This window comes from Lactuca virosa, chromosome 6 (genome assembly GCF_052849685.1).
Source record: "Lactuca virosa cultivar CGN04683 chromosome 6, Lactuca_virosa_CGN04683_v6, whole genome shotgun sequence".
Classification (NCBI taxonomy): Eukaryota; Viridiplantae; Streptophyta; class Magnoliopsida; order Asterales; family Asteraceae; genus Lactuca; species Lactuca virosa.
The window spans coordinates 262,993,913-263,004,051 of NC_136431.1; positions in this window are offsets into that span (position 1 = coordinate 262,993,913).

The window sequence follows — 10,139 nt, forward strand, 5'->3', positions numbered from 1 at the left end:
TGCTTCCAAGTAGTTGTGCAACCAATTGAGAACTCTCAGAACTCCTATGCAAAGCCAACTTGAATAGGCACAAAAATTTCAACACGATAGGTTATAAACCTCAAGTCGTGTGCTAGTGAAGGACTTTAGGTTTTATTCTTGATTAAGTCTTGAAACTTTCAAGAGCTTTAAGACTCCCACTGTCCTCTTGACATATAAGACTCCCTTGTCAAATATTCAAGAGATAGTGCGGATTCTTTATCAAGACTAACACTTTACACAATTGGCCTAAGTTGGTCTCTGTTTTATCCAAAACATCACAACTTACCAATTTCAAATGTACAAGAGTAGATAACCTTTTACTCTTACATTTGACTAGTGTTAACAAACCCTCTTTAAGATATGTCACTCAAGTTACAATCTTGGAGTATGACTCTAAGAATTTTTTTGGAACGAAGTATGACTCATCTTTTTGATTTAACCATTTCAACAATTCATGACTCCTCTTCTTAGTCATAAGAATGCACTAAGATGACTTTAGAGGACCAATTGTGATATGGTATCTTAATCATTAAGATGATCATAAACATGATACTAAAGTACTCTCCCATCTTCTCAGATTTGAGAAACTTTTATCTTTCTGCCATACTTTGATTCTTCTTATTCGTTCTGTCTCACATTGAAACTTCTCCAATGCTACAGACTTATACTTAAACTTATAAGTATAACCATATTTACTGAACTTAAGTAAATCATGACGAATAGTCTTCTTGATCTTTTGTGGTGGACTTGACCAGTGCACAAGAATATGTACTCGATCCCTTAGTCCTTTCCTTATTCACATAAGGAATTAGTCTTAATTTTCCAAGCTGAAAGTTCTCATTCATCATACTATACAACTTGCATGATTCCAAGTTTCGGTCCAATTGAACCTTGGGTGATGAGAATCTTTCCTTATTTGGCAATATTAGACACTACCACAACCGAAAGAATCAAATCCAATTTTCCAATATTGTTATCAATGGAATCTTATAAGCAACAACTTTTCACAAATGCCATTGTAAGGATACTTAAAATAAATAAAATCAAAACCTTTTTCTTTTATTTTAAAACTTTGCGGAAAAAATTATCCTTACAATCCATATGAAAACCTTGTTGTTATCTATTCCTAAGCAATATAAATATCATAACTCTTAAGTAATAGCCCAAAATTCTGATCACCGAACCATGCGATTGAAATCCATCTTCGCGATCAGAATCAGCATGTACTTAATAGAGTTAGACAATGGACTTTACCTGAAGTAGAGCCAAACTTATTGACTTTAACATCCTTAGGTAAATTTGGCAGCTTCGTAACCAATGCCCCTTCCTTTGGCAATAGTTACCTATGGACCCTTGATAATGGGACTATCTCAGACTTCGCCTCTCTCTTTACCATTGGGTCAACCGAGTTGACTATGGCCGATCCCTTTCCATTGGGAAGAGAGAGCTTTACTGGATATCCAATGTCATCATTGTCAATGTCCATAGCGTTTTAGGAAGTTGATCTTAGCAAATAGATAAGATCATTAAGGGTCTTGTCTTAGTCTGTTTCATAGGATTCCCAAAAGAACTCACTATGTGACTTAGAAAGTAGTTGAGCCACCAACTTTCTCAAGACTTTGACACCCAACTCTCCCGACTTGTCAATATGTGACTACATCTCCAAGATGTGATCACACCTAGACCTTGCCTTGCCAATAGGGCTTGAGTGACCTTAAACTTTTTAGGAACTTGTGGGTTAGGGAGAATAATTAGAGGAGGTGAAAGAAGTATGATATCCATGGGACATCATCTTCATTTAGGAAATCTTGTTTCAAGAGATTTGGGAAGATCATAAATGTCTAGACCAGACATCTTTTTGGGAGATATTCAAGATAGTTGATTTAAAGTCCTTAATATGACACCCAATATGAAATATTAAGGCTAGGATCCAACAAGCTATTTATAACTGGAAGAGGGATGCTGTAATCCGAGTTATAAAATAGTTGAAGGTAGGTAAATGACGATTTACCAATTTCCACCATGAAAAACGAAATAATGTAATTAGGTTTTTAATTGGATTTGAAACTCCTAGATCTTTTGAGATTCATTGAACTTTTCAATGGCATGTTTCAATCTCGAGTGTGCCCTTCAGGTTTTGTGACTGGGATGCCGAGGATCACAAAACAAGGTGTGAAGTAACCATGCAAATATACTTGGTACCCTTAATATTTACCCCTCAATCGATGTGCCGGTTAACCACACGAGCTCCACCGATACTATGATAAATATTAAGTTACCCTTTGCCTACTTTGTTAAATCCAGGTTAGTGTGCCGTTTAACCACACACGCTCCACTAACGGTTTAAACAAAGTGCAAAGTGTAATTTCATGGATTAGCACCTTATTCACATTTTCCTAAGTAACTAAGATGGTCAATTTATAAGTGTTTAGTTACTTAGTATTTATCATTAATACTTTTAATGAAGGGAGAATTATAGTCCTTGTCCTACCCGTTCGGCTAACGACCCTCCACCAGTCAAGGAAGCGGTGGGTGAGAGTGGACACCCATTAAACTGCCATTTTATAGGCAGTAACCTTATACCCCCTTATAGACCGGCTTCGTGAATGAGACCTACTAACGGTAAGACTGACATGCTCTTATACATATATTTATTATTAACTTATAATACTATAAAGTATAAGGGTTGAATTTTAACTTTTAAAATTCTAAGGGCTAACTTGGAATTAAAGTATTCATGGGGAAAACTTTACAAATTCCAAAAAATTGAGGGCAAGTTTTGAAAATATTCAAAACTAATTAATTCCATAACTTATGTGTTTAAAGTAGTTTTAATTAAAAAAAAAACTCTTCAAGTTCCATAACTTGAGGACAAGTTATGGAAGACTTTAAACTAATAAAAGAATGTAACTTTTCTTTATTTTTGTAACTTATGGAACTAATTAAGGTTACACATTTTATCATTTAATGAAGTGACTCTTGAACCTCCATAACTTGAGGACAAGTTATGGAGTCATAAAACCATTTAATGAGGACAAGACTCTTCATTTTTGTAACCATTGCCAACTTTTTATGAGTTTTATGAAACTTAAATGTGACTTTTCATATAACTTGAGGACAAGTTACAAAAACACATTTTAGAATCAACTCTTAGATTAAAATGGATTGAAAACACATAATCAATTAACTTTTCTATTAATCTAATAAACTCATATGAACAAAGATAATTCACATCAAATTTTTTTCAAGTAATTAGCATAACTTTTAAACTAATACAATTCGATTTTTCAGCTAATTTTGCAAGTATAACAAGAAAACAAAACCAGACTCTGATACCACTGATGGGTTTTGAGCACTCTAACACTCCTAAGTGTACATGCAACCCTAAATACCTTGGATCTATGTTTTCTCTATTATACATGCAATTATGAACTTTCCAAGGTATTACCCTATCTAGCATACAATACTTGATACTTGGGTAATCAAATGGATAGAATACATACCTTTGTTTGATGTAGCTTGTCTCCATGAAGCTTGAGTGCCTAGTGCCCCAAGTGTGACACCTCAAATGGTTCACACAACACCAAATGCACATGGAATGACTTGAGAGAAATGGAACACTCCTTGAAATCGTCTAGCCTTCATATTCACACATTAGTGCACGATTTCTTGAGCCATGGGATTCTTTTATATGGTGGCTATTAGGGTTACACCATGTAACTCATAACTTTACCCATTCCTTATGCTCCATGGATTTTAATCTCCATGGAGTATCCATGGGTCACCCCATGGACTTAGTCCAACATAAGGAATCTTGGATCACAAGCCCACATATATAAGAATGAATGATTTACACAATCAACCCATATATTTAATTAGTCTCCTTTTGATCACTTAATTAATTCCAAATTAATTCTTGATCAATACTAATTAAATAACCTTATTAATATATTAGAACTTATAATATATTAACCAACCTTAAGTGTTATTTCTCTCATTATAGTCTATCCAAATGCATGATGCCATGCAACCCAAATGGACCATGCCGGGTCGGGTCAAGTCTTACCAATTATAGTTATGGACTTAGACATTAATCCAACAATTATGCCCTTCATGTTTGTGACTGGGATACCGAGGATCACAAACAAGGTGTGAATAACCATGCAAATCAGCTTGGTACTCTCGAAGACGTTTATCACCTAATTAATGTGCCAGTTAACCACACACGCTCCATTGATCTATGATAATCTACGAGCTACCCATTGTCATCCCTCATTAGTCACATATTAGTGTGCCGGTTAACCACACACGCTCCACTAACGACCAACAAGGTCCAATGTGGAATTTCATGGATTAGCATCAAATTCACATTTTTCCTAAAGTAACTAAGATTTGGGAATTTATAAAAGCGTTTAGTTACTTCGTATTTCATTATACTTATAATGGAAGTTTGTGTCCTATCCTACCTGTTCGGCTAACGACCCTCCACTAGTCAGGGGTGCGGTGGGTAAAAGTGGATACCCAATGGCGGTCATTTTACAGGCCACTTCCTTAAACACCCCTTATAGACCAGCTTCGTGAATGAGGCCTACTAACGGTAAGACTGACCTTTTACTTATACATATATAATATATTAGACTTTTAATTTTATATAGTATAAGGGTGTATTTTACACATTTAAAATACTAAGTGGTTTAATCGATTAATAAATTAGACATTTAATTTAATTAAACTTAAACCATATTATTATGGATTTACTAATTCTCTATTTTAATTAAACACTTAATTAATTTAATAAAATCGATAAGGGTGTAATATGAACTTTTCAAAACACTAGGGTTTAGAATTTAATATTTCAAAATTAAAACCTTTTAATCAAATTTTAAATTCCAAAACTTGAGGACAAATTTTGAAACCTTTCAAAATATTATAGTTCAACTATTTAAATTTTTCAAAAACTAAAACTTTTAATTTCAAATTTAAACTATAAAACCAAAAGGGTATAATTTAAAACTTTTTCAAAATTACTAGGTTAAATATTTAAATCAAAATAATCTTATATTATCCATATTTAACCAAATCCATCAATTTTGATAAGGATATCTCATACCAATCATAAAAATCGATTTTAGGCATTAAAAACGAGTTATGGCAATTATCCAAATCAAAAATTGGCCAAAAAATTGAAAAATTCGGCAGCAGATCTGACGACTCGTCGAGTCCACTATGGAACTCGTCGAGTTCATGCAACTCGTCGAGTTCATGCAACTCGTCGAGTCCATACATGGACTCGTCGATTCAGCCTGTCAGACAGCAAAATTTTTGACTTTTTGATCCTTTGGCAGTTCACTATGCATCTATTCAATTGAAAAACGACCTAGGCTCTGATACCACTAATGAGTTTTGAGCATAACAACATTCCTATGGTGTACATGCAACCCGAATTGCTTTGGATCTAGGTTTTTCTCTATTGAACATACAACAATGAATACCAAAGCAATAACCCTAAGAACTAGCATACACAATTCGAAAATCACATATGATTTGGGTTAGAAACCTTACCTTACTTGTTATGGAGGAATAACAAGAACAATCCTTCTTGATCTTGACTTCTGAAATCCTAGTGCCCCAAGTGTTGCACCTATAATGGAGTCACAAACACCCAATGCAAGAGGAATGACTTAGGAGAGAAGGATTTCGGCCACCTTAGGGTTTCATAAAGCATGGGACGAAAATCCTTAATATTGGGGTCTATTTATACTTGTGGCAGCTAGGGTTTTAGGTGGAAACCCTAATATGATTGCTTAGGCCTTAAGCAGCCCATGGAAACCTTCTAGAATACCCCTTGGACAAATTCTTTATGGGCTTCCCATAGAATTCGTCCAACCTTATTCCAAGGTGATCCATCAACCCAATTGCAACTATCGGTGATTTGAAATATCAGTCCCCATTTATTTAATCAGTCTTTTTTGACCACTAAATTAATTCTAAATTAATTTCTGATCAATACTAATTAAATAATATGATTTCCAAATAATATATTAATCTTGTAATATATAAATAAAACCATTTTGAGTACAAATTTATTATTCATATAATAAATTCTACTCTCTCTCTCCTCTTGTCATCCTATCAAGTTTCATGAGTGAAGGAAACCCAAAAGGACCATGCTCATAATCAAATCAAGTACATACCAACAATAGCTATGGGTTTAGACACCTAATCCAACATATTTCACATAAAATCTTTGCACATATAGCACTTAATTATTTAGATACTTCATATCAATGTGTAAGATGAAAATAATTATGCACTCACTTGATAAAAGTGGATGGTTGGATAGTCGGGCAGTGCTTCGCTTTAGTACTTAGCTTTTCCTTCGAGGTGACCTAGATTCACATTACTAAGTCTTATTCTTATATTCCTGGCGACTAATGATGGTCTAGATTCCTCACTAATCCCAATGTCTACATCAAGATCTATCAAGTAAGGAACAACCACGTAGGATCTTATCTGGGGTAGGGTCTGTTTGGTATACAAAGTATAATGTTTGGAAATCCCACTTTAAACACCTCACCAAATCTAGCCTAGAAATCATCCCCGTAAGTAGATCAATCAGTATAATGACTTGGAATCACTGACAAATCTTATTTATAAATTCATAACAATGAATATGAATATTAATATAAATTACACTAAGATAATATTGAGTGTAATCTAACTTATAGAGATTTCCTAGACAGAATCCGAAAATTATGCTAGAAGGACTCTGACCTGATAGCTACTAGTTGTCGAGCTCTTAGGGACCTCAGGGCTTCGCTGAAGACTAAAACTAAGGGAATTTTGGGTCAATTGCAGAAAATTTATAGAGAGAGGCAAGGGAAAGGTGTAAGAATGATCCTGACCCTCAACTCCTATTTATATGCGAAAAAGGTAGGGCGTGTCGTGCACCTTGTATGGGCGCGCGACGCAAATGTTTGGAAGGTGATGTGGTTCCACTGAAATCGGGACACGTGGGGAGTTCGTATGGGTCGTCAGAGGCGCGTCGTGCCTCATGTCTGTGCCCGCGGCTGCTCACGATTTTTTATAAAATATTTAAAATTTTATATATTCTTCATACGAGCTCCGTTTTCGATGCGTTTTATATCCAATAGTAGCTATCAACGAGATCCACAACTTTCATTTAGACTACGCCGGCAAAATTTGACTTTATCCAACATACAATCATGGGCCCAACCATGGGGTTTATTTCAACCCAATCATACAAACATGGGCCTAGCCCTGGGGTTTATTTCAACCCAATCATACGTGTAAGAGTCACAAAGACATCTAGCATCCTACATAACACAATCCAGTAGGTCAGCATTGGTGCCTTCGACCCACAATTATAGTGAGAAGACTCACTTAAACTACTGAACAGAAGCCCAACAGCTACCTCAGCATTAGAACATCCAACCTAAACTTCCTAAAACCAAACCGAGACCAATCCTTAGTCAAATACTCAATTCTACCCAACTTTGACCAAAAGTCAAACTAGTCAAAAAGTCAACGATCATAATCCACAAGGTCAACGGCCAACTTAGTCAAAGTTAACGTCACATCGTGACCATTCCTTGGTCACGTTGTGAGAATGCAACGACAATAAAATTGCACTTATGGGCACCATCACGTCGTGACACATTCTATGTCACGTCGTGACTTCTGGTCAGAAGGCAAAAATCTTCGTTACATGCTTAATCTCTTCAGACCAAGGCCCATAACCTTAGATCTATTTCCTAAATAGCTTCATAATGGATAAAGTTTCCAAATTTATCCATTAGGATGGTCCAAACAACCAAGATTTAGTCTTTAAGTCTCAAAGGAACCAAGAATGCATCTTTCTCAGCTAAATCCATTAAGTCCAAGTCTCCAACCTTCAGATCTGAATCAACATGACGTATAGATGGATAAAGTTTTCAACCTTATTCATAATAATGTCTCAAGCTTCCAAGATCTAAACTTTAATACCCCAAAATGACCTAAATGACCAAGATAACTTGCATGGCTGAAAGGGAAGGCAAAAGATCAAAACTTTACTAGTCCATGAGGTCTAAGAAAACATTCTAAACTGATTAAAAGGTGTTGGAGTCCAGATCTGAAACATACAATGTTCTTGGGACCTTGGAGAGTAAGGGTCTGTTTGACTTGGTGCTGACCCAGTCTGGTTAGACGAAAACGTCTGATTCGGTCCGGTCAGAGCGTTTGATTTGTGAATATTGTGAGTTTGACCCAACCCATTTATCTGACTCGGTCTAGAAATATTACTGATTCAGTCCGCCAAAAATAAATAGCTGACCGAGGGAAAAGACACGCTTTGCCGGGCGTAACATGGACGACTCAACTTACTCCACCGCAGATCATCTATCATCGCCCTTGTCCTCCATCTCTACCGGTAAGGTTTGCAACTGATTTCTGATCCCTGTCTCTCTGATCCTCGTAATATTTAAAACTTCTTCATCGATTTTTGTAAGGTCTGTAATTGATTTCTGCAATCGATTTCCCGTTATGCCCTAATCTTCGCTCCACAGAAACGCTCCACAGAAATGGAGACTCCGATTATGGTATAAGCTTCGATTTGATAATTTTGAATTCGATAATCTTAAAATCGGAAGATATGTTCGATTATTGTGTTGAATTTTTGATCAAGAACTTTTTGAAGATTGTTAGTTTGGATGTTATCGATGTTTCTGGTCAATAACGAAGATGTGTTGGGTTCCGATGATCGCCTGATTGAAGCCTTGAAGTTCCGATCTTGAAGTCCAATAGTCAAACAAAAAGTCAAACTTTGACATGCCGAAATTGATTGCTTGTGGTTCTTGTGTAAAAATATGATTCAAAGTTCTTTGGAGATTTTGAAATTTGACGTGGCTGAAATTCATGTTGCAATTTATTTAAAATTAATATTGCTTCAATGAGAATCTGGATGAAGGTCGAAGTTGGTGTTTCATCTCAAGTGTGTGATTTGAATTTTCAAAAAAAGAGTGATCACAGTGAAGATTTGTTTTGTGATTAATGCATCGAAAGTGAAGATGTCAAAAGAATTAGTGATACACGAAGCTTTAATAGTGTATTGTTTTAATGGTCAAAGATGTTTTCACAAAGTCAAAGTTGGAACAAACTTGATTTTTTATTCTAATTCTCTTGTAAAGTGGAATATAATCAATTTTATCATACACAATAGACAACATATGGGTAATATGGTCATTTTTTACCATTCACCATAGTCATACGGAAATATAATCAAACAACATGGTTTCAGTCAGATGTGGACCCGGTCAGAAATTCTAACTCAGTCATCACTAACTCGGTCAATACTAACTCAGTCAGCAACTATCAAACGACCCCTAATAAAGTTTCAAACTTTATTCCCAACTCTCACTCAAAACTCATTAAAATTGACTAAACAGCAAATACACATATATCCAAAGATGAAATGCAATAAAGCTTGGAACTTTATAACTTACAAAGGTCCAGGAGGTAGATGAAAGTTGAGATCTTCACTTGCCAAGCTTCAAGGATCAATGTTGCATGAAAACATTGCTCCAAAACCACCAAAAACTCTAAGAATGGATGAGAGAGGAGAGGGGACGCTCAAATATTGAAAATGGAGGTTAGGGTTTCTCCCAAGAGGTTCTAGATATGATGGAGGCTAAGAAAATACCCTAAAACATGAATCCTTACCTTTAAATACCTTAAAAACCGTAAAAATTTTGTGGGCTTTGGGCTACACAGTTGTCACGTCGTGAGAATATATTCTCACATCGTGAGGACTCTTAAGTCGTGACACACTTTTGTCACCTCGTGAGAACGGGTTTTTACCCAATTTTACTCCAACTTCAAACAACCATAACTTCTTCGTTTCAACTCCATTTCGGCGTTCTTTGTACGCACGGAAAGGTATTGAGGAGCCCCAAAACTCTACCTAATTACATTTGACTTAAAACACACCGAACTAAAATCCTTAATTCATGAAAGAAGTCTGAAACATCACTTTTCCCATTTTACCTTTTGACTCCAAGACATAAACCAAGGGCTTACATCACATAGCCAATATTATCAACATACAATAGGGTCTAAAC